Below are 26237 nucleotides of genomic sequence, written 5' to 3' on the forward strand. Positions count from 1 at the left end.
GGTGTATTGAATGAATACACTGCTATTTACAGATAGCATGGTTCTCCACATCCTTTTATGGCTAATATTTTAGGACGCTAAGTGCAAGTTTCTGTCGGTGGATATTCTCAAGGCTAACAGTAACTTTAAAATAACAAAGCAACAGAATTCATGCATAAGTGGAATGTGCTTTTACAATACACAATACAATAAAATTACGTTTCTTAAACAATCCATGACAGATGAATTCCTCTTCTCTTTAGAACCCAATCAAATGTAAAGATGCCCCTTTTTAGCATCAGGAGCTACAACCCTCCTTGTCCTCTGAAACAAACAAATGAAACTTGATGTTCCCAGGGATGGCAAGTCAAGTTCAAACCTGTTGTCACAGCCCTGCCGAAAATGTAGATCTGTAAGATTTCATGCCAGACTCTGGATGCCAGACATCTTGCAATAGGAATAGGAGAGAAGGAGGGCAAAAAAAAAAAAAAGAAAAGAAAAGTGGTTAAATGCAAGGACAGAATGGGAAAAAATAAAACCATATTCCTAGCCATCCAGACAGCATTCTTCTCTGACATGTTTGTGATACGGAGCTCAGCCAAGAAAAGTCCATGATGGGAAGCCAGGTACGGTGAGCCCTGTGGGGTAGAAGGGGTTTGTGTTAGGACTGGTTTGGTGCAAAGGAGCATTTTAAATCACTTTGCAGTGACTCTATTTTCTAGCTCCATAGAGTGTTGGGGGCTTTAGCGTCTCAGAAAAAAAAAAGAAATAACCAAATCAACGTGCGATGGAAAGTTGTATCTGAGCCGTGTACATCTGGCATGTTTTCTGTTCACGTTTCATCCTGCCCGATCTTCTGGTCCCAGAGGAAATAGCCCGAAGCCTCTCTTGATCTGTTCAGCTCAGTATTCTTACCTTTGTTTTAAAACAAATGGTCAAATAAACAAACCATTTGTTTTTCAGAGACTACTGTTCTTTGGAACTCCCATAGGGTTCGGTTCAAATTTACTTCTTAAAAAATTAAAATCCTGCTTGGCGTGAGAATCTGACTGAGTAAGGACATTTGGTCCAAAAAACTAAACAAGGTGAAAGGTTTAGAAGACAGACGGAACAGACAGCTGGATTTTGGCAATATATACAATAGGTTTCTTTGAGTTCATTAAAAATGAAAAAAAGAAAGAAAAAGGCGACAGCGTAACTTCTTGATTTTATTTTGCACGAACCGTCCATATTTCTGACAAGGTTTTCAAGCTACAAACGGATGCTCAAGAGCCTTTTCCCACACTTTCCCTTAAGAAGGAGCAAGGGGCTCCGTAGTTCTGGCCCTGCTCCACTTCCCGGATGTGACTGCCGGGGGGACATGGGGTTACCAGAGCCTCACCATGCTCGCCTGGCGGCTGGCACAGGACGGACAGGGTATGATCCCTGGGCGAAGCACAGCAGGCCGGCAGGAGAATGGGCTCTCCAGGGCGCTTGCCCTAAACTTAAAGCTTAATCATTATCCTAATAGCACTGACGTTGATGACATTTTTTAACGTGCTTTCCAGGTAATTCAAGGCACCTCTACAGATTTCTAGAACTACATCTGGGGCAATATAGGCTTGAACAACTTTGGCTCAGAAATCAAATATCTCAATCAGAAATGCAGCTCCTACCTTCTGCCTGTTTTCATTTTCCCTTTGTCTGTGGGTAATAAGACCTAGTTGCTACATGTCTTCTAAGGAGATACAATAGTAAGTTATTTATTATGGTCTGCTTTTGTTGAAAAGTAGAATCTGTCATGGAATGGCCAGAAATTTGGGCAATATGTTTACCCCTCGTAATGTCCTCTATCATTTTGAGATACTAAGACATTGCAAATATGGTAAAGTGAAGTCAGGTCCTGCCTTACCCCTGGGCAAGTCTCCTAACCCCTGGGGACTTGAATTTCCTCCACTGTGGCTGAAGATCATTTCTAAGGTCCTTTCCTCCTTTCAAAACCTAGGATTGAGCTCTTCTATATTACAAAAAACAAAATTTGGAAAATGACCCAGCACCCATTTTCTATTAAGAAATCAAATCTTAAGGCTGCCACAATGTATAAATCAACTGATGTTTTTGATGGAAACAACAGCTAAGCATGGACCTGCCATGTGTATCACTAATCTTTGTTTTAATTTTTTTTAGCCTTCTTTTAAAAGTAACAAGTGCAGAAAATTTAGAAAATGAAAATCTGGAGATATTACTGTCTAGAAATTGCTGTATATTTTTCTAATATTTTAGAAATGTATGCACATGAATATTTTTGCTTATTTATACAAATGGCTTCATACTGTTTGCACTGCCATATAACTATTTCCACTTATTTTAACATGTTTTTTCCCCACATCTCTAAATACACTGCTACAACATAATATTTGCTTATTCATTTTCTGTCTTCCCATTAGAATTTAAGCTCTGTAGGCACAGGGATTTTTTAGCCTTCTATGTAGCTGTATTCTTCAGGAAGGTTTAGAAGAGTATCTGAAATGCCATAGGTCCCCAAATAAACATTTTGCATAAACAAATCCACAATAGCCCACCCCATGCATATATCACAACTTGCTCATTTAAGAACTTCTTGCACCATAATTTGAGAGTCGTGAGAATGGGACCTAGTCCACCAACTTCCCTGCTGTGACCTCAGCACTTGGAACAAGACCTTGGCACTAAGTAGTTGCTCAATAAATACTGTTCATCAAATAACCAGACTCCATTGCTTCCAATATTTTGTTATGATAAACAACGTGATGAACATCTTTGTAGTTAAATATTTGCTAACTTTTGAGTGACAATTTCTGGGGAAGTAGAATTGGTGGCTTCATGGGGGGGTATACGTTTGGGAATTTGCTTCCCCGAAAAGTGGTGTTTGTTTTTTTACTGTTCTACATTTCTCAAACAATATAGAAAGCACCTCTTTTCCTGATGCCTTAGCATCAGAGAAGTCAGGTTTTTTAAACCTTATTAATATCATAGATAAAAAGCCACATCTCCTTGATGTCTTCTTACATTTTTTTGTTATAAGGAGATCTGATATTTTTTTGTTACTTCAGGGTTTATTTCTTCATTTGTTCATTTTTTGAGATGTTTTTCCCCCCTTCTGTTATTGAATAAATTACAGCACACGAAGCCTTTAGGACTACTGGCCAAAGTAAGCACTGTTCATTTTATTTTATTTTCCCTTTTTTCTTGATATTGATTTGTGAGACTTTAATATTGTGAATCATATAAGCATATTTATATATTATTGGTGGACACCTGTAGAAAATAGCCTGCCCATTTATTCATTGATTTCATAAATATTTTGCTTTCATATTGCCCCATCTACCTAGTGTTTCCTTTAAACATTTGTTGGTCCCCTGCTTTTGCCACTCATTTGTCTGTTGAATTCTACAGGCAATACTTCATAGACTTTACAGACACTTACACTATTTATAGGCTGGGTAAAGTTTAGGAAACATGCTGCCAGGCTAAATTATATTATTTTGAAAAATCTTGTCCTGTTTGTGATTTACAATTTCCAAAGCAGCTTCCTACACGCTTCTTTGAAGTCTTCTGATCAGTCTTGCTACAGTGGATTAAACATGAAGACATGCATTTTTACAGGGACAGTAGCTGAGCTTTGAGAACTAAGGGAACATATATAAAGAAAATGAGTGAGGACTGGCGAATATTCTGACTGTCATTTCAGGGTTCTGTACATTTGGGTTTTTCTTCAAACACCTTTGAAAAACAATGATGGTGGTGGCGGTGATGGTGATGGTGGTGGTGTTCGTAACTAACTCTAGGTTTGATAACACCATTTGGGGGTCTCTGGTCACCTTACATTTCCCAAGTCCACAGTCAAGTGGGAGGAATAAGATAATTAAGGTTTTCTGAGCACTTAATATGGCCCTGAAACTTCCATGTGTATGACCTGTTAATCCCCACTGCAAATCTGGGCAGTAAGCGTTATAATTCCAAGTGTCTTTTTTCCTTTTTAAAGGGCAGGAATCTCAGGCTCTCAGGTCCCCAGTGTGTGCCCCGGGACACACTGAGGAGCAGAAGAGCCAGGATTCTCACCCAGCAAGCACATCTCTAAGGCCTAAGGCCCCCCCACCACCCTGACTTCAGTCCTCAGCATTAAGTCTGGCAGAACCAGCCCCTGACTTTGAGTGGCAAATTATAGCCTGGCTGTATAGCAGCTCTCAGTCTTATTTATTCATTTTTTTTTAATTCCTAAAAAAATCATGGCAAGTACATCAGCATGGCCCCCTGCCCCCTGCACTGTGGAAGTTTGATAATGTATGTCCTAACCGCTTAATTGATTGATTACCTCACTGCAGCTTCCTGAGGTACCGAATTTATCTCTAATAGCCAGAGTCAGGCTCTGCAGGCAACCGTGGGGGGGGACGGGGGTCCCTTGGTGTCGATTTGCTCTTAACTGGAAAGTCATTACCACTTAATACATGTAGATTGTGTTGAAAGAAAATTATGTGTAATGAAATGAGGGAAAAATTAGTGGAGTGTTATGGGCGAAAGCAGATGTTAGGGAGGAATTATGCTAGCAGAGATAATCACCTTCGTTGGTATTGTGTGGGCTAGGGTGTTAACCGAGGAAGAGGCGGAGAGAGAGCTAAATGAATGCAAGGATCCGCACACATTCACCCCTTAGAACCAGCAGCAAGGAATGGTACCCCCAGGGCCTGGCGGCTGGGCCCCTGCAGCGTGGCTCACTTATGTCCAGGCCCTTTCTCCCTGCAGTCTCCCTGGATGCCTGGACACAAAGAGTCCGTCTGTGGGGGCTTGGGGAGCTAGAGTGGCCCATCCCAGGGAGGCCTCCTCCAACCAAGGCTGCTGAATGCGTGGAGCTCCAGTTCTTATTGCATTAGTTGAATCTGGGACAAAGCAAAACCGAACACCCCCTCCTTCCCTCTGAAAAAAGAATCTTAAAAAAAAAATGCTTAGCCGCTTAGCTTGTAAGAGAGTAAGGCTGTTGAATCTTTTTGCAAATAGTCTCATCTCAAATGGAGCCATTTAAGTGCCTATGCCTGTGTGTGATGCCAGGGGGGATAAAAGCTCATTGCTTTTATATCTCAGGATCCTTGGGTACAGAACTTGGCGTTCAGAGGCCAGCCTCTTGCTTGACTCATCTGCTGCTGAGGAAACTGAAGCCAGAGAGAGAGAAAGCGTCTCCTCACTCACGATGCAGACCTCGTGAGTGGGAGAAGCTGGCCATCAGTGAGGGGGCAGTGGAAGTCCAGGGCGCCACAGTGCTTTCCTCACAGGTACTCCGGTCTCAAAATGAAGTTTTCAATTCTGGCAATAAACAAATCCCTACATGTATCTCAGAGCCACCGGGAGTCTGGATTTAAGCCCCTGTTCTCCACAAGCGGTCCCTCCCGTGGTCTGTCCCACTGAGTTTTTCCCTATGTACAGAGTGCCCACTATCAGGTAGTTCTCTGCAGCACTGCACAGGGTCTGTGGAACTAGAAGCACCTGTCACTGAACATGTGGGCTGCGTGCTCCAGGCTCAAGGTTAAGTCCGTTGCATGACCATGCCAAGTTAACAACCTCTCTAACCAGGGCTCCGCCTGTAGAAGGAGTGGGTGTGGTACTCACCCCATGAGTTTGCTGTGAGCAGTGCCAAAAATAATATTTACAAAGCGCTGAGCACAATGATGCATATAGTAAGTGCTGAACACTTGTTTCCATTATTCATATGATAACTGTTAGATTTTGCAGGGAATATATTACATGTTGGTATATATATTTATAAGTACACATATATACATACACGTATTTACAGCTTATTGGCATTAAAATATAACAAATAATTTTAAAAGGTTACTGAATGAATGCATTAAAGTGTTTAATTCACAGTCATCCTAATGAATATAAGGGACACTATTGTCAGATGTCGGAGACTTTAGTTTTGCTGTTGATGTCATAAAGAAACACTAATGCTTGAAAAGGTGGAGGGTGCCTGCTCCACACACAGTAAATCAACTCTGTTCTGGAAACAAATGGAATGAAACTAAAGATCAAGAGTTTAAATAAACAAAGGCATGTTATCTACATTGATAGTGTCCTTGACAAAGTCTTTTTCACTGCAAAAACCATTGCTATGGCATTGTAATAGGCCAAGAGGAAATGGTAGAATATTTTCATTCATCTACTTGCAAATATTTAAGACAAGTAGCCTTTGATTTTGTGACAGAGATGGGCACCATGGTTTCATTGAGAGCTGGCAGCTATTACCAGATTTCCTCTGCTACCAAGGAGTCTTTTGGGTGCAGGGAACTGAGAAGATGACACAGGTGTTCCAGGATGTTTGTTTGAATTATAACAATGCTTATGGTTAAGGGCAGGACTGGATGATACCACCGGGCATGAGCCTTTCTTTGCTAGTTACTAAAGAGGTCATATTCAATAAGGAAAATTTGGCAAACAGAGAGAAGCTTAATAAGCACAATAAACACATACACACAATAACAAAACATGCTCATAATGCTCCTTTTTGCCCAATCTGAAGCCATTGTTAAATTGTTCACAGGCATTCTTTGTCTAGATGTGTGTGTGTGTGTGTGTGTATCTGGGTGTATATGTGTGTCTTTACATGTAGGTATCATCCTAAAGGATGTCATGGAAGGTGGTGGAAGGAATACACTATAATTTACATAAACAGTCACAATCTGTAGAATGTTTCCAGTTTTCTGTTTGTTTGTGAAAATAACCCAGCAGTGAATATCCTTTTGTACTGTGTTAGTACATCTTTGGTTATTTGCTTAGAATAGATTCCTATAAATGCAGTTTCAATACCACAGAGTACAATCTCTTTAAAGATTTGAGGAATAGTGCAGTTTGTAGCATTAGATTGTAGTCCAGTGAAAAGAGGTGCTAGGGTAATGGAGTTCCATTTGAAAAAATCCCTCTGGCCCTCTGCCCTGCTGATTCCATGAAACCCAGTGGTTTAGATGCCAGTATTTACCCATGCAAATACAGCTGTACTTTATATTCTTCACATTTATATTTTATTTATATATTTTGCATATTATTATATTTTAATAATATATATATATTTTATATAGTTACACAGTTATATTTTCATCACCCTATATGCTAGACTCATGTTAAAAACTCTCATTTTAACATCATAAAAACCCAACAAACTAGGGATACAGCCCTTTTAACAAAAGGGGAAACTGTCTGCACAATGACTAATATTCACAATAACTATCAAAGAATTCTTTCATGATTCTTTTAATGCTAATGCACAGTACAGTGAATTTAGCAATTGCTTTGGTGCTAGATCCCAAAAGAAGCCCAGGTTCCTTTCCCAGGTCACATTTTCTATGTGACCTTCAGCACATCACTCAGCCTCCTTGAATTTGTTTCTTTATCTGATCATGGAAAGTCTGACTTCCTAGATTATTTGGAAAACTCAAGGAAATCATGGTATACACTATTTCAATGGTAACTATTATCAGTGTTTTTACAATCATCTATGAATGTTATGTCCCTGGTAAATATTTTGGACAGACCCATGTTCGGATCCCAGCTGAACGTATGGCCTTGGTGAAGTCATTTTAATGCTCTGGTATCGAGTTTTCTTACCTGTAAAATGGGAAGAAAGATATCTGCCTTGCTAGAGTTTAGTGGTGAATTAATGAGAACATCTAAGTAAATATAGAACCAAGCACACAGTGGGTACTCATGGTAGGAATGCAATAGGTCTTTGTTTTTTTTTTAATCCATGCATAACAAAAACAGAAATTACACTTTGAAAGGTATCAGCCCTCTTTCCCCAGATTGACAGCTGAGAGAATTTTCCAAGGGGGAGGCCGCTTACCACCTCTACATGAATGGCTTCAAGAGGCAAGCAGGCTCTCTTGGAGCCACTGGAATACTATGATGAATGTTTCAGTGACTAAAAGAATAATTAAATTGCTTAGTGCTGGATGCCATTAAATGAAATGGCTCTGCATTACAGGCATGTAGCTGTTATTATTTATAAATACAAAAAAAGCAACATTTATTTAATGCTTTGGGTCTGCCTGCTGCAGATCATTTACACAGGCAGCATGAGTGGGAACTCCCGCCTGTATCTCTTTTTTCTTATTCACTTAGGGGGAAGGGGCTTGCAGCCCACCAGCAGGGAAGGAAGGGCCCTGGGTGTGTGGTTGGTTTTACATGGAACTGTGTGTACAACACTAACAAATTCCTGTCCCCCAGCTCCTTGGAGTGTCCCATACAAAGATTGTCCAGATAGCTCCCAATGTGGGCTATGGCAAAGAACATCCCTGAGTTTGAAACCCATGATGTAACCTTAACTTTAAGCAAGGTAGTTACCCTCAAGCCTTGTCTTCCCATTGATAAAACCAAGATAAAATGACCTAAAGTTTTTTGTGGTGATTAGAGGGAAGAGGGTGCAGAACAGCTCCGGCATATTGTGGGATTTCAAGAAAAAAGGGTGACTTCCTTTGCTTTCTCCCTTTGAAGGCAAATTTATTCCTATTGTCTTATTATTATTTTGTTGTTTGCTTTATTTTAAACATGATGGGAAAACTGTCCAATTCAGAACTGCCTAAATATTCTTCATTCTTCATTTTGTACATAACACTTACCACTTACGTAAATAATCATGACCTTGAGGTTTGTAGGTTGATGTGTCCTTATAAAAAATGTCCCCAAATTGTTATTCTTTTTTCTTATATTTCCTAATTTTTTAAAATAATTATTTATCTTTCTCTTCCTGGTTGGCCTATTAACAACTACTTCCCTGAATAATAATACTTTTATGAGCCCAATCAGTCATCGATCTTTTTAAATATGCTTGAAGCCAAGAACTTACTGTCATAGTTATTGATTCTGCATTGAGTCCACGGCATAGGGCTAAGATTTCCCATGTGATTCAAGGTCTTGGCTTCTGAGATGCCCTTTCCATTTCTTGACTGAAAATCATGAATGTAGATTTTGGGGTTCAAATACATGTCCTTGGATGGTTTCTTGATATGTATTTGATCATGAAATACAATTTTCATAGTATTTCCTCATATATCTATGTCTCTAAGAGTTTATGTTTATAGCATTTGTTCAAAAGAAGATTTTGAGATATCTGTGTAAGAATTTGAATACTGGCTCTTAACTGCTTGTTAATGCATAACCTTGGGAAAAACACTTAAATTCTCTAAGGTTCAGTCATATCATCCCCCAAATGGGGCAATTATTATGCATATTTGGTATTATTATTTTAAAAGCAAACAAGATAATCTCCAGAGAGCTGAGGACACAGATGAGTGATCCACAGATAGGGATGGCCAAGCTCTGCAGTAGGGAATCAGGGTACTGGTATTGAAGGTCCTCCATATTCTAACATTGAATGGCTCACAGGACCTCGTTATCATATTATAATTTATGCCAACACTGATGTCTTTGATTGGATTTTGGATAATGAATTTACCAATATCTACAAGAGTGTTAGTAAACCACTAAGAAATATGTCATGTAAAGCATTAGATTGCATCACTGTGGTGGAGATGAACCAATTTTTCCAGCCCTGATCGCTTCTAATTCTGACTAGAGTGAACATGTGTGCCTCTGTAGGCTATCTCCAGCAGGCTTGTCCTGAACGCAGCATCTCAGTGCCTTTAGGTGGCCCCATAGGATCTGTGGTAGCCAGAGACCTCTAGCCAGTCACCTCTTTCCAGATCATGCTGCCGTTTTCTGCTATTTTGCACCCTTTGTCACACAAATAAAACCATTTCCTATCTGAGCCACAGTGTAAAACGATTAGGCAAGCACTGCTAGATAACATGCTCATCATCTAAGGATGTCTGCTGTTAAAGCCTGTAAGGATGTCCGTCCTCACTATATCACCACAACTGCATCTTCTAGCAAGAGGAAAGTACTAGAACATGACCGTTCTTGATTCTAATGTCTCAGCATATCAAGAGCTTTAATGCATTTGCTCCCTTCTGCCACCAATACTCCAAAGGACAGGAAGGTGAAGTTCAGTGTGGTTTGGTGAAGATCATATGATCTATAATCAAACAAACCTGTATAGGATTTGTCATCCTCCTATATTTCTTGGCTGGGTAATCTTGGACAAATTTCTTAGCTTCTTTAAGTCTCGGTTTCCTCATCTCCAAAATGGCACTACCAAAGGCAAGTGTGTATGGTTGTGTGCGTGTGTATGTGTGATGGAGAGGGAGACGAGAGAAGTTAAATATTGATAGACTTTGACCATTTCAGAAAGTACCATCTGATACATTCACTCATTTACTCCTGAATGAAACTAAAGACTTTTCAAATATTAAAGAAGCCTCCCCTGGATGCCCAGTCTATGTCAGTAACAAGAAACAAGAAGACAAATATGTATTTTCTGTTCTTTTGCCTTACTAGTCAGTGGAAGGAAAATAACATGGAGATCGATAAGACAGCAGGTTTGATTATTTGCTCACAAACGCTCACTGTTTTTCCACTTTTGCCATGCTGAAGATGAAGTTGGACGTGGAGATGGACTCTGTGATTTGCTGAATGATTTGCTTTGTCCAATGGGATGTTAAACAATGTAACGTTTACCTCATCTAAGCAACAGCTTTTAGAGGCAGGGTGAGTTCCCACCACGCTCCTCTAGCTGACTTCAGCCACGAGCAAACAGCGGTCAGGGGCTGTTCCTTCAGCCTAGGTCCCAGAACGAGAAGACCCAGGGAGCAGAGAGCCGCAGTGTCCACCAGCAGCTCAGAGCAGAGCTTCCGAGCACCCAGCTGGAAAGCGTCGGCCTCCTCAGGCTTACATGGAACATGGGATGACAGATGATCGGGAGTTACATTTGTTAAGCGGCGTTGTTTCAGCAGGAGCCGACAGACAAGAATACAGCAGATGCATTTCACAAGACAGTAACTGTGAAAATACTGAAACGTCTTTAGCTCTGTCCTGAGAGGGCAAGAGAGATTTCATAGAGAGGCAATACCTGAAGCGCGAGTCAGGCGTCACAGTACAAGGTAAGTTTCTTTAAACACTGACGATGTATTTAGTGAAACGTCAAGTATGTGACGCAGAAATGGTGCACCCGGCGACTTGGATACATGGCCAACAGGAGGATCATGCATTGCTGTTGAGTTTGGTCTCTGTCTGACTGATGACCTTATTCTGGCCTTGACCTGGTTTTGAAGTCTTTCAGGAAACCTGGAGCTGTAAATCCACAGTTTAGGCTGAATTCACTTGGAAGACAAAAGCTTACCTCTCTCAGCATCAACATTATCATTTGTAGAACTTCTTAATGCAAATTAATATTTTTTGTGGAGAATCATGAATGTAGATTTTGGGGTTCAAATACATGTCCTTGGATGGTTTCTTGATCATGAAATACAATTATCATAGTATTTCCTCATATGTCTATGTCTCTAAGAGTTTATGTTTATAGCATTTGTTCAAAAGAAGATTTTGAGATATCTGTGTAAGAATTTGAATACTGGCTCTTAACTGCTTGTTAATGCATAAACTTGGGAAAAACACTTAAATTCTCTAAGGTTCAGTCATATCATCCCCCAAATGGGGCAATTATTATGCATATTTGGTATTATTATTTTAAAAGCAAACAAGATAATCCCTGTAAAAGTTCCTGATGTGAGTGTAAGCATTTCCTATCCCTCCTCATTTCCTTCCTTCCTAGAAATACATATGATGTACAATTTATATCATAAGCAAGGGTATGTATGCGAAATCCAGTCAAAATGTAGAACTAAGGAAGAAAATGACTATACCTATATAATAATGACTGTATCTACATAACAAAGACACGCCTCTATGTTCAGAAAGTGTCTCATCCTTTGTACTTCTCTCTCCTTCAGCACCGCTGACTGTGGATATGTCAGTCATCTCACATGACTTTTGTTTCAAATCAAATATGGTCATTTTAAACCTAGAGGATGGGTGGCAGGGTGGGCAGGCTCAGTACACAGACCTGTCTGCAGTACTGGTGGATTTCTGAAAGTTTCTACTCTTAGTGGGGCATTAGAGGAGAAGGAAAGTGCGGGGTCCGTGATCCCTGCAATGCAAGTAGTCAAAGTACTTGGATTTTGTTCTACAGCCAGACTATCTTTGCTCTAGAGTGGCATTTCCCATCATTAAGTAGCAGGTATTATTTGAAAAGACTGGTCTTCAATCACTTCTGTGTGGCCAAATGGGGAGATAAACAGAGTCCTTGACAGCAGGAAATCTCAGAAGTTTTAATATGTTAATGTCTTCATCCATTGAGTCTTGAGTTCCAAAATCTCCCCCTCCATCTTTCTTTTTAATATTTTCACTTATATTGTATTATTTTAAATGACCTTATTTAATTCGAGAAAGACCCCTATGTGGTAGTTTCATGAGTTTACATTAGTTTCTTCTAACAGATGAGGGAACTACGGTGTAGGGTAGATAAATAAATGAACCTATCGAGGGATTTTAACCACTACCACCCTTTAAACACTTACAGATTTTTCTTTTGTTTACTTCAAAATTTAGTATTATTTTTTGTTTTTACCACAACATAAAACTTATGCTTCACAGACATGTCCTGTGTTTCTCCTGGGATTGGCTCCTGGTCCCCCAGGAATATATGCACATCAGCCTGAGAGGCATGGGTGTTAAAAGAATGAGGGGTGACATGTTACGCTGTGGCAAGTACTGGGCCAAAATGGGTTAGGTTCCTTACTGAGAACTCTAGTTACAGATTCTGCATGATCCCACTCACCAACTAGACCATACGTCCAAAGACTTGGTTAAAAAGATAAAATTGGAGGGGATTAGCAGCCGGAATAGTTTGCTGCAGACCTTCAGACAGAGGAACTCATTGTCAGTGCTGGGATCGTCTTTGGCTTGTCCACCGGTAGTAGACAAAGCAAGCAGCTAGGACATTCAGGGTTTAATCACGTGGTCTTTTTAACCAAGCACCCGATTTGTTTTACTATTCTCTTAAGAGTGATTCATCCGGGATCCTCACCTGCGTCCCCTTTCTGCCTGGGTATAGAGAAGCATCTAGAACACATTTAGTTCTACATTTTCAAAGAGTGGCTGTCCACTCTGTGATTATGATTAATTCTCCAAGCAGCAAATTATACCCACAATTGGCTAATTGTCAGCGCAATTATCCTATTGCAGGCCCAATTGGCCACTTGTCCCATAATGTGAAAGTGCAAGTGGACAATTGAAGGAAAGATTAGATGCATGCGGAGTTTTATATATTCCAAGAGGGAGGCTAGGGGAGGAACAGCCTTTGAAAATGTGGGGTAAGTGCAAAGTAAAAAATCCATACGTCTGGGTCTTTGAGACAGAAAGTATAATCCAGGGGACCCTTTTTCAAGCTCAGTACAGTACTTTGGCTGTTGTCAATTTTATTTTTCAATATGGAGCAAACCTTGAGCTTTTATGATGGTTTGGGACTTAAAATCAATTCAAACGTCCTGAATTTAAGACAGAATGACCACACCCCAAGCCATCCCATATCTGTTTATTCTCATGCAGTTTCCAAAGTCAACAGTTTTCCCCCAAAAAAGTTATTTAAAAATCAAACAGAAAACGATGTGCTTGCTGGGACAGGTGCCATTGAAGCCAAGTTTTAAACCATCAAGAACTCCTTTCTCTGTCTCAAAACCTGTGAATTTTAAGGGCTAAACATAAAGCAAATGTGCCTCCAAGGACAGCCAAGCTTTTAGCCAAATCCCCTTAACTTTTCTCATTAATTCCCAGTTACTCTTAATTTTCTTTATTAAATAAATTTCTCATCTCCTCCAAGTCCCTCATTGTTGGGTTTCTTTCCTTTTTTTTTTCCCCCTTCTTTTCTTTTCTCAGTAGCTTTATTATCTAGGACATCCATAAGAAATAACTGATTTCATCCCTCACCTTACATCATCATGTTCAGAGATTATGATTATTGTTAAAAATTATTTGTTACATTTCATAGTCCCTGAACCTATAAATACTCACCTTCTGTGCATGCTTTCTTCACAAGAAACCTAGATTCAGAAGTAGAAGCCTAAAATAGCAAGAAATTGTGTGAAAACTGGCACATTGTAGGCACTCAGTTAACAGAGATTGAAGGGGAATGTTCCTTACAGGGAGATTTAGAGCTGAGAAAGAGGTTTGACATTGTCTCACGTGGTGTGGACTGAATTGCTTTGAAAGTCGCTACAACTAAAATGAAACAGGATTAGCACAGCTTCCCCCCTATCTGCAATTTATATGCAGAGACTTCAACCTTCCACAAACTGGCCGCAGACTTCCACGCATCAGGAGTATCTGCTAGCAGGGCAAAGGCACTCAAATGCTGTAGAAAATGTCGCTGCACCCAAGTTTGCCAAAGAGTGAATTTTCAAATATGAGTCTCAGGGATTTTCTGAGAGCAAAGGATTTTCTGAGAAAAAGATCACAATCAAAGATGTATGAGAACACAGCACTCTTTGCATAGTTAAGGTAAAAGAAAAAAATGTCAGCAATCAAAATTAAAACCCTGTTTAATGCATTTTAACTCAGAATATTTTAGACGTTATTGACCCAGGAATCCTATTTTTCCAGGAAAGCTAATACTGTATTACCAACTCAGAGTTCAATGGGATCCATTTCGGGAAAAGCAGTACCCGACCAAGTTCTCTAAACTGAGAAGTTAATATGCACCTTTAACAAACTTGATTATTTGTTTTTTAGTTCCCAGAAACTTTTAAAAAGATCCCTTTCAGTGCTCAACACTGAGGCCACATACAGGAATTGTGAAATAAAAAGCAATTTGGAATCTGTATCACAGGTCTGTTCGTTGGAGGAAAATCTTTTACCATACTGGGCCTCGGTTTCCTCATTTGTACAAAGAAAGAGTTGTGTGTACTGCACATGCAAAGGTCCTTCTTGCCCTGCTGGCCCATAATGCTCAGTGCCGGGGCCAAACAATGCTTTATTTGCTCAACTGTCTCTTTTCTCTCAAATCAATCTCCAGGGCTTGCTACACAAGTAGTCAGAAGACAGAGTTTCTGATTCAAGATTTTCTGCATGGTAGTTCAGCACCTGGGGTACACCTCAACTGTTTGAAACCTCAGTTGCCCTAAAATAACAGTATACCTCAAAGAAGATAATAATAGTATGCACAAAAGAAGGCTCCCTGAGCTGATGACTACGAAGGCCATTTGAAAAGGGTGGATGAAATACTCTTTACTACTGCTGCTGTTTAATTAAATAGTATAACCTAGCAGTTTATATTCATATAACGAGGAGTTATATTAACTACTATAACCCAGATTCAAGTATTATTCGTATTAACTGCCTTATAACTACTACTAATATGCTAATTGTGATAATTAACCAATGCTGCTGTTGATGCATTTCAGCACCAGATTTTGTTCTGCTAAACTTGGGGTTTTGCTGGGAGGGGAGAATCGCAGTACTGGCCTTCGGGCCGTGCCAGGAAAATGTGTGGGCCAGATGGCAATCCGAGTTGGTCTGATAGAACATTTCTATTTCTGTGGATTCTCAAAAATGAACTGACAGGCACGAAGCAAAGTGGTGACTCATAGGCTTCAGGCCCCTGACTTAGAGCTTCTGAGCTGAAATATCCTATTGTCCTGTGAAATCTATTTGTGAAATGTTACAACTGAACTTTCTATCCCCATCGTCGCTGTGGCTGTCGTCACTGTAGTCTCCACCAAGCACCTACTGTGTGCCTGGGTCTGTTGGTGATCTAGCAAAACAGACTCTCTCTGTACCTACTCTGTGATGCATGTGTCTGTATTGCCGTGTTTCAGGTGAGGACACGGCTGCTCAAGGAGATTCAGCAACTTACGCACAGACACAAAGATGCTGAGGATGGTGTTAAGTTCTGAATCCAGGACATGTGCACGATTATTTCTTCTACTGAATATGATGCTGCCTATACAGCTGAAAGAATCCCAAAGTTTGTAATCTTCCTGTGGGCAGCCACCATCATGTGTGTGTGTGTGTGTGAGTGTGGTGTGTGCAGACATGTATGTATTTTAATTTCCCCAGAGGAAATATAGTACTGACCTGGCACAGAATGTTTGTTGGATAAGCATTTGTGGGCTTGGCTTTCCAACAAGTCCAGAGGTTGGTCCACAGTCATGCTTGTTACGTTTGTGAACTGATCAAACGTCAATGCTCGTCCAAAATTCTCAGCACATATATGTAAATATGGGGGCTTGAACAGAACAGTCATTGGCAGACAAGGCTTAGAATCTAGACCTCCTGACTCCCAAGCCAATGTTCCACACACCACATCTTTGGAATGGGACAATACCTTTGTTCTTACTGTTTCTCTTTCATCTTCTATTGATGGCAAATAAATGATAATTTAATGAAAAGGTGTATCTACATATCACAGACATCTTTTTTTTTTATTTTGGTATCATTAATCTACAATTACAGAAAGAACATTGTTTACTAGGTTCCCCCCTTCACCAAGTCCCCCCTACATACCCCTTCACAGTCACTGTCCATCTGCGTAGTAAGATGCTGTAGACTCACTACTTGTCTTCTCTGTGTTGCACAGCCCTCCCTGTGCCCCCCACACACTATACATGCTAATCGTAATGCCCTCTTTCTTCTTCCCCGCCCTTATCCCTCCCTTCCCACCCATCGTCCCCAGTCCCTTTCTCTTTGGTAACTGTTAGTCCATTCTTGGGTTCTGTGAGTCTGCTGCTGTTTTGTTCCTTCAGTTTTCCTTTGTTCTTATACTCCACAGATGAGTGAAATCAGTTGGTACTTGTCTTTCTCTGCCTGGCTTATTTCACTGAGCATAATACCCTCTAGCTCCATCTATGTTGTTGCGAATGGCAGGATCTGTTTTTTTCTTATGGCTGAATAATATTCCATTGTGTATATGTGCCACATCTTCTTTATCCATTCATCTACTGATGGACATTTAGGTTGTTTCCATATCTTGGCTATTGTAAATAGTGCAGCGATAAACATAGGGGTGCATCCACAGACATCTTTATCATTGTTGCCAAGAACAGGTGGGAAATGGTAGAATTCTGAGTTCCTCAAGCTGTATTTGTATATGAGATTGAATTCAGTGAGGGTCACCCCCATAGCTGGGGTCCACATGGCCCTGGGGTCTTTGTAAGGGCTTCTGGTTAGTCATCCAGTCCCCAGCCTCAGAAGGAAATTAGCTGATGCCATAAGAATAGATGGTGGGATAGAACCTGAGCACAGTCAGTTTGGTAGTGAAACAGTAAAACATTATTTTGGACCACATTCTTGAAAGGAATGGACTTTTTAAGACATGCGCTGGGTTTTCTTTACAAAATGAACATTACATTAAAAACATTTATCAAATTAATAGTGTAACAAGTTTTTAGGGGAGGTTCATTAGAGTCAAATATTTAAGAAGCTGTCATTTAAACAGAAATAGTTGTTAAACTGAGGAGCTAATTAGGTACCTGAAATTAATCAAAGTATGTTTTTAAAAATAAAATCTATATTTGACTCATTGCAAATACATTTCAGTCTTAATCTGTTGCCCTGTAATATATTAGAAATTGACAATATTACAAACTAATCTGCAAATTGCCTTTGGCCATTAAGACCCTGTTTTGCCCTGATGTAGGGATTCTACAAAAGTGTGCCCTAAATTAAATTTCAAGTAACAAGATCTACGGCATCTGCAGGTATCGACTGTAATGTAGAAAGATGATAATGCTAAATTGAGGACAGTTCTGCTCAAGTTTCTACAAGTCTCCTCTTTCTCTTTATCTCTTTATCTCTTTATTTTTATCTCTTCCATTTTTGAATTACCTTTTTCTATGGGCTAGGTGGACCCTAATGATGCCAGCTTTGTGGGCCAAGGGAGAGAATAACAAGGAAAGATTGATGACCTTCAACCAGTCTGAAACCAGGAATAGTTGAAATTCATTTCTTCAAGCAAAGTTATTTATTGAGCACCTGCTATGTGGTAAGTAAGGGGACAAAGCAATGAATGCAGTTCAACATCCTGGTGGTCATGAGTTTTAGGGGAAAGAGACAGTGTACAGAAAAATACCAACAATAAGATAGATCATCTACCAGCTAGGAATAAGTCCCATCTAAATGAAGAACAGGGCAAGAGAGTAAGGAGAGATGGTGGCATGGGAGGGGTGAGGCCCCCTGGAGGGACAGGGCAGAAGGGACGGACCCCACCTGGAGTAGATTAGTGTTTATGTGGTGTGTGCTTTCTGGCACTTCTGTTTCTGCTTTATTTCTATTTCTTTCAATGCAATCTCAGTTTTGTAAGAGATGAGATGATGAATGAAACAAAGGTTTCTGCTTAGTACACAGACACTCGATGGCAGAGGAAGAACGTCAGAGCTCTGAGCAAATGGGTGGGGCCAGCATTGCTGCTCACTTGCGTGGAACCCACCAGATTCAGGGTCATTGTCTTCCGTCACTCCCAACCTGGAGGAAATCACACTTCACCCAACGTAGGATGCACTCATTATGGAAAATACTAATGTCCACCCGGTCTTCCATCATCCCCGCTCATTGCATGCATATTTCGCTGACCCTGTGGATGAAACTGGCTCTGCCTAAATTATGGCTTAGAGTTCTTTTTCTCTCTCAGCAGGGTAACCACTTTATCGATTTTTTATTCTCTTCTTTTCTCAGCCCTTACAGATCTAGCTGCTCTTCTTCAGATGTCTTTGTCTTATGTCCATTATTCCAGAGATGTATGATCTGATGTTACAAGTATAAGAAGGAACGGGAAGGTGATACTGAGCTCCGGTGCTGTGCCCAACCTGGGCCAAGTGCCTTACCAACTGGATCCGTTAACCCTCGTTAACATCCTGGGAGTAAAGAACACCCCTACGTTCAGGAGAAATTTCAAGGTCATGGAGTCTGTAAGTGAAGAGATTGCCATGTGGCCATTTAGCTCAGGGTTTCTTAAACTTGGCTGCATTTTCTGGGCTTTTTTTTTTTTTAACAATGTAGGTTCCTACATCCCAGGTCCATCCTAGACTGGTAGCCTGAATCTATAGGTAAGCCCTGGCTTCTACACAGTTAAAACAAGAAAACAAACAACAGCAGCAGAAAACCTCCTTAATGATTCTTAATTCAGCCAAGTTTGGAAACTTGATTTAGTTCAGCTTTTATTTTGCCACCATGACATATGAAACCCAGAGGGACAATACTTTCCCAAGACAGACCTGAGGCTGCTCCCCCTACTCTGGCCGGGCTGCTCAGTCCTGGAGCTGCCCCCCATCTCTGTTTGCCATGCTCACTGCTGTTTCGGCCACGACACTCCCCACCTCCTAACTTGCTGGTGAGTCTATTACTGTAAGCCTGACTCTGGCACGCAGGTCCCGCTGTAGCAGGCGGCTTGGCCTGGCTTTGCTTCATGTTCTGAGCACCAAGAACTATGTCTTGCTCACAGTGGGTGCTCAGTACATGTTGTCGACTTCGTGATGCTCTCCTTTGACTTTCAATAAGAGCTCTTTCTGCTGGGCATGGATACCATGCCCCTCTTCTGCGCTTCTTGATCTCCAGGATTGGATTTCAGTAGCCACACCTCCCTTTCATCAATATGGGTCTACGGGATGGGGTAACAATGTCCCTTTTCCCTCCAGAAAGCAGTGGAGATGGACAGGAGGGTCTGAAGAAAGGTGGAGAAGGTGGGGCTCAGTGACCTGGCAAGTGGGGCTCTCATTGCCCCTTCTCTGTTCCCCAAGGTCTGGGGCTCACCTCTACTACCCAGCAATGGTAGTTGTGCGAAATAAAGTCTCTGACCACTTGGAAACAAAGAGTAATGGAGAATATGGGGAGGAGGATGCTGAAGGAGCTGCTTGCAGCAAGCAGAGGCCAAAAAAGCACTTTCTTTAGAGTCACACAGGCCTGGTGTGACTCACAAGGCTGTCATGTACCAGCTGTGTGCCCATGAGCAAGTCACCTCCCCTCTCTGAGCTTCAGTTCCCACTGCTGTCCAGTGTGAAAGGAGTTGCTATCTCATAGAACTGTTAGGGGGCTAAAATAAAATAAGGTCTACAAGGCTGCCCAACAGATAAAAATAAATCACCTTGGTATTTCAATGGGCCATGGAAAGGCAGTGCAGTGATGAAAAAATGTCATGTATTTACATGTGCATAAATGTATACATAATTTATCATTTTGCATATGCATAAAATTTTAAAGTAAACTATGACAATTTAATAAAGATGAGATGAAATTCAGTTGTAGGCATGCTGCTGCCTAGCACTCCATCCCTAGGCCTTTCCACATTCCCCAGTGTACAGTAATTGTTTAGCAAAGGTGTGCTGGCATCCCTTTCTGGTGCCCAATAAACACAGTGGTCAGGCCATAAAGACAAGAGTGACAAATGTAAGAGGCTCAGCATGTCTTTACATGTCACCTGAACCAGAGTTCCATATACCAGTGAACAGACTGGAAATAGCCTCCCTTGCCTGGGTCCAGTATAACCAGTTATACTGCAATTAGAAGACACCAGCATCACCTTGGGTGGCATAGTGCAGACTGCTATCAAGAGGACCCCCAGTATTATTACGAGTTGCAATAAAAAAGCACTTCTTAGAATGTTTTTTTCTACCTAATTGTCAAAACTGAATAATATTATCAGCTTTTTTATCCTTTGAGTATTTTTCTAATAAGAAAGCATGGAGATGCATTGCAAATAAAAGCAGAAGATTTGAGGATGCAAAGCAATCATGCAAAATGACTTTCATATCAATTTGATAAGCAGCTGAAATTTAATAACTACATCTCTCCTCTGGTGTCAGATGGAAGTTTAATACTTTCTGCTTTGGCTTCTTTCTTATCCAAGATGCTTATTCAGAACTGTAGCCTCTCCTTTTATAGTTGGGAGAATGAGAGGTGTGGTGGATTAATCAAAGCCTTGAGAGGCTTGGCCCAGCCCCAGTCTAGGCCACACTACAGTGACTTAGAATCTAAACTAAACCAAACCCACGGCTACCCACGACCACTGGAAAACAGGGAGAGATTCCCAAATATCTCAAAATACGAGTGATATGCCACTGTGGAAAGCATGTCCTCATTAAAAGCTACAACATACGATAATCTCCAAAATCTGCCTATGTCTTGGTTAAGGACAAATTATGCAACCAAAATAATAACAGTGGTAATAGTAATAGGCATTAATAATAATAACATAAAGAAAACCCCTTGAAGTTGAAACAAAATCCCATATTTCTGAAGAAATCGTCAAATCAAATCCAAGAATATGATGATCCTGTTTACACACAGAATATGATCTGCCTAAAAACATGTATTTGGTAAAGAATGAACAAATGAATGAGTGAATGTAGTAAAAAATGAATGCATGCATGTAGTAAAGACTTAATGAATGTGTGACTGATTTGAAGATTGTATCTAGCCCAACCTCCTCAATTTAGAATTGGGGAAACTGAGATATAAGAAAAGGAAACAATGGCCACATCCAGGTGTCAACCAGATCAGCACAATGGAATGGTGCTGGACTCTTGTCTCCTTAGGCCTTGCAAGTGCCTCCAGGACCCCAAATGTCTCCTATTCTCCGTGCCTCCCAAGGAACCATGGCAGGGAACGCGCCCAGGGCTTCTAGCACCCAGCCGACAACAGCCACAGCTTTCGCTGAGCCTATCTTTGGAAAGATGAAACCCTTAAAGGAGAAGGAGGAGCATTTGATTAGACGTTATCCAGACAGAATCCAGAAGGATTCAAAACCAGTGATCTGAACTAAAAGATCTTTCTAGCTCTGTGTCCACACATCAGACAGGAAGGGATGGGTTTCCCAGGGCTGATGGTGGTGCCCCTGTCCCCCTGCCGAAAGGTTAGCCAAAATGGGGTTGGCTGGCTTGCTCTTCTACTGCCCCCTACTGGGCATTTCCTACCCATGACTGAAGTGGGTCGCATCTGCGTTTTTTTCCACAGTGGGGGCAACTGAAATCAACAAGGGATTCTAACTCAGGTGTAGAAAGCAGAGATCATCTTGAAGCGCAACAGCCATGCAGACGCATGTAAAAACCTCCCAAAGGTTAGAGATGAGCCTTGATAACCCACATCCCCGCAAGGACCTGCATCACCTCCTTTTATCAAATTTGTCTGAAACAACAAGGGCACGCGACTTCCCGGCTATTTCTCTATGTAATACGAAGGTGAATACGAACTGAATTCGTTGTGGTTTTTTTTTAAATATAGGTATAAACAGAAAGTAATACAATGAAGGAACATCTGATCCAGTCATCAGATCTAACTGCAGCCTTTTAAAAAGGAAATGTAACTCCAGATGTCGTCTTAAGAAAATGAATCAATTAGGCAAATGAGGAATTCCCTCGTAAATCAGAGAATGAGAAGCTCAGGTCCAGGGCTTGCCGAGGGAGGAGGGTGGCCGGCAGGCTGCGGGCGTCTCTCCCACGGCCATTTTTCATGACCAGGTAACCCAGACACCTCCTGCCTGCTTGAAGTTCTGTTTACCTTACTGAACGCTGGTTTGATTTGGAAAGAGCGTTCTGAATGTTGCAGACCTTCTACCCTGAGGATAATAGTGCCTCAGCCTGAAGGAGCGGGACCCAGTGTAAGCTGGTGTCACTATTCATAAAATAATTGAGTTTACACAAAAAGTGATTTCAGTAATAGCTGCCTTTTTATAAGTATGTACATTTTATTTAAAATTACTGACTCAAAAGCCAAGGTAGAAAAAAAAATCACCTCCAACAACTTCCTGTAATTGCGAATTATTGTGAGGGAAACAGAAGGAAAAGATTTCGAAATTATGAGCCATTATGCTCTAGAGAGAGAGAGAGAGGGAGAGAGAGAGGGAGAGAGAGGCGGTGGGAAAAAAAAAGACATCTCGGCTTCATGAAACACAGCTGACAAGCTCCACTAAATTACCCCCGGACCATTACAAAAATCACTTAATTGCCAAGCATTTTGTTAGGTCAATTGACTCTAATTGAAAAAATAACAAAAAGCTTATTATGCTGCAAATGTGGCCGTGGAAAATGAGTCTTCTGTTAGAAGGAAACAATAATTCTAAATTTCAGCTGCTGCTAACACTACAAAGTTCAGTGTTTCCTTCTGATAGAATCCGCCTTGGAGGAGAAAGTGAATATGCATCAACTGGGCTTTTTTTTTTCCTTTCAGCACCCCCCACTTCTTGCTCTCCCTGCCCCCCCCCCCACGTCTTGGCCTGCCCCCCACCCTGCTGTGGCTCTGTAGGAGCAGTCAGCCCCCACCCTCTTCCAGCAGCAAGTGACACCCAGCTCCCAGCTCCTGCTTCTGCCAGAGGTTGGGGGAGACCAAGAGCCCGCGGTCAGTGGGTGGGGCCTCGGCTTCTCCGACAGGACACTGCCCTTTGAGCACGATGCTCTTTCCCCACCATCTCCTTTCTGTGAGCCACTCTCTCTGTCTCCCCTCCTGGCTATTGCTTCTCTCTCCCTTTGTAAATATAGATACTAGGATAAGAACACAGCTTACGTCCACGTCCATGAAATTTCTCTGAATTTGCCCCTAACACGAGTGCCCAGCACTGGCCTTGATTGACATCAAGTGCAGTAATTAAAAACTCCACCAGCTGATGTAGGTGAAGGTTTGTTTATAATTATATATTTTTAGGATGGTTAGTCCAGAGTTGGTGCATTTAAAAAGACCCATCGGCCCACAGCTCTGAGACTGCCCCAATTACAGATTTGAATGGTGGGGGTTTGTAATGGGGGTGATTCTGCTTTGCAAAAAGTAATTATTTGCCCAGAAAACCAGGAGACCAGGATAGGAAATTCTGATGGCAGAGCCTTTGTTTGAAAGCCTTTGGGGAGAAAGTGGGTGTCTGTGTGTCTGTGTGTATAGGGGTGCATGCTTGTTTGCATGCACTGTGTGTCCCCAAGTCTATGGGTGTGTGTGACTGTGTTGTATGAGGATGTGTTGAGGGGGAATCATGAATTGAAGAGAAAAACCTCTCCTTAGCTCTCATATAAACACAAGGCTGTATATCACAAACCATTTTTTGGCTTGCTTTACCTTAAAAATTAAAAATCATGGCCATGTTCAAATCCAAGAGAATCAGATATAACTTTCACAAGACCAATGAGGAGCAGAGAGGTCAGAGAGGACCCCAGTCCTATCTGTGGGAGCCCGGGGAGCTGGGCCCAGCATGCTGAGTGGGCTCAGTGTGCCTTTGAAGAGAACCAGCTGCCACTTCCCAGCCCACTTTTCACCCGTGCACAGCATGACCGCGGGATGCTGGGCCCTGTGGGCCAGCGCCCTGGGAGGCAGCTAGCCGACCCTGGTCTCTGACACCTGCTTGCACCACTGCCTCTCCGAGAGCCTGGTGTCACTTACCCTGAGGCGCAGAGGCGGCGCCATCAGGCTGTGCATCATCACACATGTGGTGTCTTGGGGGCCCCACAGCTGGAGACAATAGCAGGAGTGGCCTCAGAGAGCCCCCGCCTGTCACCTGGTGTCTTGGCAGGCAGCGGAACCTGGGAGTAAGCTAAACCATCAGGGTGCCACAGGTGTTAAAGGCACCCTGCACGATCCTTGAGAATCGGGCAGCGATCAGAAGCCCTTTTCAGGGGAGTCCCACCGGGTCAGATGTGCCTGGGCCTGGACTGTGGGACCAGGGGCTTCCACAAGGAGGGACCAGTGCCCTTGCCCCTGAAGGCTGCCCCGAGAAGGAAACTGCCCAGAAGGAAGCACGTCCTTCCGATTAAGTGGCAGAGCCCTACTGAGAGAAATAAAAGTGAGGAATGGTGAATTCGGTACCACTTGCCAGACCAATGAGCTTCATCAATTAATCACAGACAAATAATCACCACCTACATTAAAGAATAATACATGAAAAGGACAGGGGCCTCGCTGTAACTTATTCAGAAAGGGCTGCCTCCCTAATCCCTCTGAGTCCTGACATGTTAACTGGGTAGCGACTAATTAGATGTCAAAAATTCATAAGTGCTCTTTAATATTGCATATATCTGCAGCCGCCGACATTTCAATATGAGAGTTGTATACACAGAAGTCACTATAGCATTAAAACACAGCAGGGTGGGAGAAATAAAAGGGAACCAATAAAAACAATGTCCCTCCAAAACCCCAGAGAGTGTGAGCTTTGGAAGTGTGTACTTTCTTATTCAGAAAAGGTATCACCTTAATAAGAATTATAGGCAAAGGGGTTTCGCTGCTCCGTGCTGTGTGGACAGAAAGAGGGAGAGGAGACGGGCTTATCAAAGGCACTGCCAGGTAAATAGTAATTTATTGTGCATGCACAATGAACATTACCCAGCGTCCTGACACGGGGTGATAATGAAAGACATGTTGCAGTGGCATCCACCGAGGGAATTTCGCTTCCCCCTCCCTGCTCCCCCCCTCTCTGGGGGAAAGCAGCACTGATGGGGCCTGGCAGCTCCTGCCTGTTTCAAGCCATTTCACATAATATAGGGAGCACCTGAAGTTTAGTGGATTAAGTAAGTGAGTTAGTTTGCCGGCTCAGTGATATATATGTTGCATGCATGGAAACTTATATTTCAAATGCAGGGGACTATATTTTTATGAAACAAGCCTTTTCCTGTTGGAAGAATGATAGGAATGTGATATAATACAAGGCAGTGAGATTAAAAACAATGCATCATAGCTGGGAGAAAATGCACTGTTTTATGACTTGCATCCGTTAATTGAACCTCTCAGGAATAGAGAAGGACTCTGCAGGAACCTGCGGGAAAATCATTCTCTTTTTTGACTTCCTGGGGGGGTGGTTGTTTGTTTCTTAATTTTATTTTTTAGTGGGTGTACACATACATACATACATACATATATATGTGCCCACATGCACACATACAGATCTGTATACATTCACATTTACACCGTGCATATCCACCCATGTACACACACGCATGTGTAAATACACACATGTGCACATGCACACATGTTCATGCATATACACACATGTGCACGCACATATACACACATGCATGTGCACAACACACTGTGGTGTCATGAATGACATGCCTTTCTTTCTATACAAAACTGTTTTTTAGGAGTTTTTTTTTTTAATTCTGTGCAAGTTGTAATGAACATAGAAGCTGAGTTCAAATCTTTAGGTGGAGAATTATTGGTAGTTTTGCATCCATCTCATTATTACTCTGAGCCTCAGTTTTCTCTTCTGTCAGATGGGTGAAGCAGTGTTTTCCTCCTGGTTGGTTGGCAAGATGCGGGAACAGTACTGGGAATGGCTTCTGTGAGTCTGCAAGGACTGTATGAAGGCTGTGAGTCCTGATTAACTTTGCTCTGCCCCCTGT

General features: G+C 41.7%; 1 long non-coding RNA gene across 3 annotated transcripts; it reads left to right on the top strand.

Moving 5' to 3' along the window:
- Window positions 1–256: 256 nt before the first annotated feature.
- Window positions 257–24424, top strand: LOC118967119 (uncharacterized). 3 transcript variants are annotated; one of them, XR_012133681.1, is made up of 4 exons: window positions 257–605; window positions 17778–17917; window positions 18607–18839; window positions 21880–24424. It is a non-coding gene; the product is annotated as an uncharacterized lncRNA (long non-coding RNA). The 3 variants fall into 3 exon arrangements; XR_012133680.1 differs by lacking the exon at window positions 21880–24424 and adding an exon at window positions 21462–21867; XR_005053965.2 differs by lacking the exon at window positions 21880–24424 and having other exon boundaries at window positions 18607–21448.
- Window positions 24425–26237: the final 1813 nt, after the last annotated feature.

The sequence above is a fragment of the Manis javanica genome, chromosome 8 (genome assembly GCF_040802235.1).
Source record: "Manis javanica isolate MJ-LG chromosome 8, MJ_LKY, whole genome shotgun sequence".
Taxonomy (NCBI): Eukaryota; Metazoa; Chordata; class Mammalia; order Pholidota; family Manidae; genus Manis; species Manis javanica.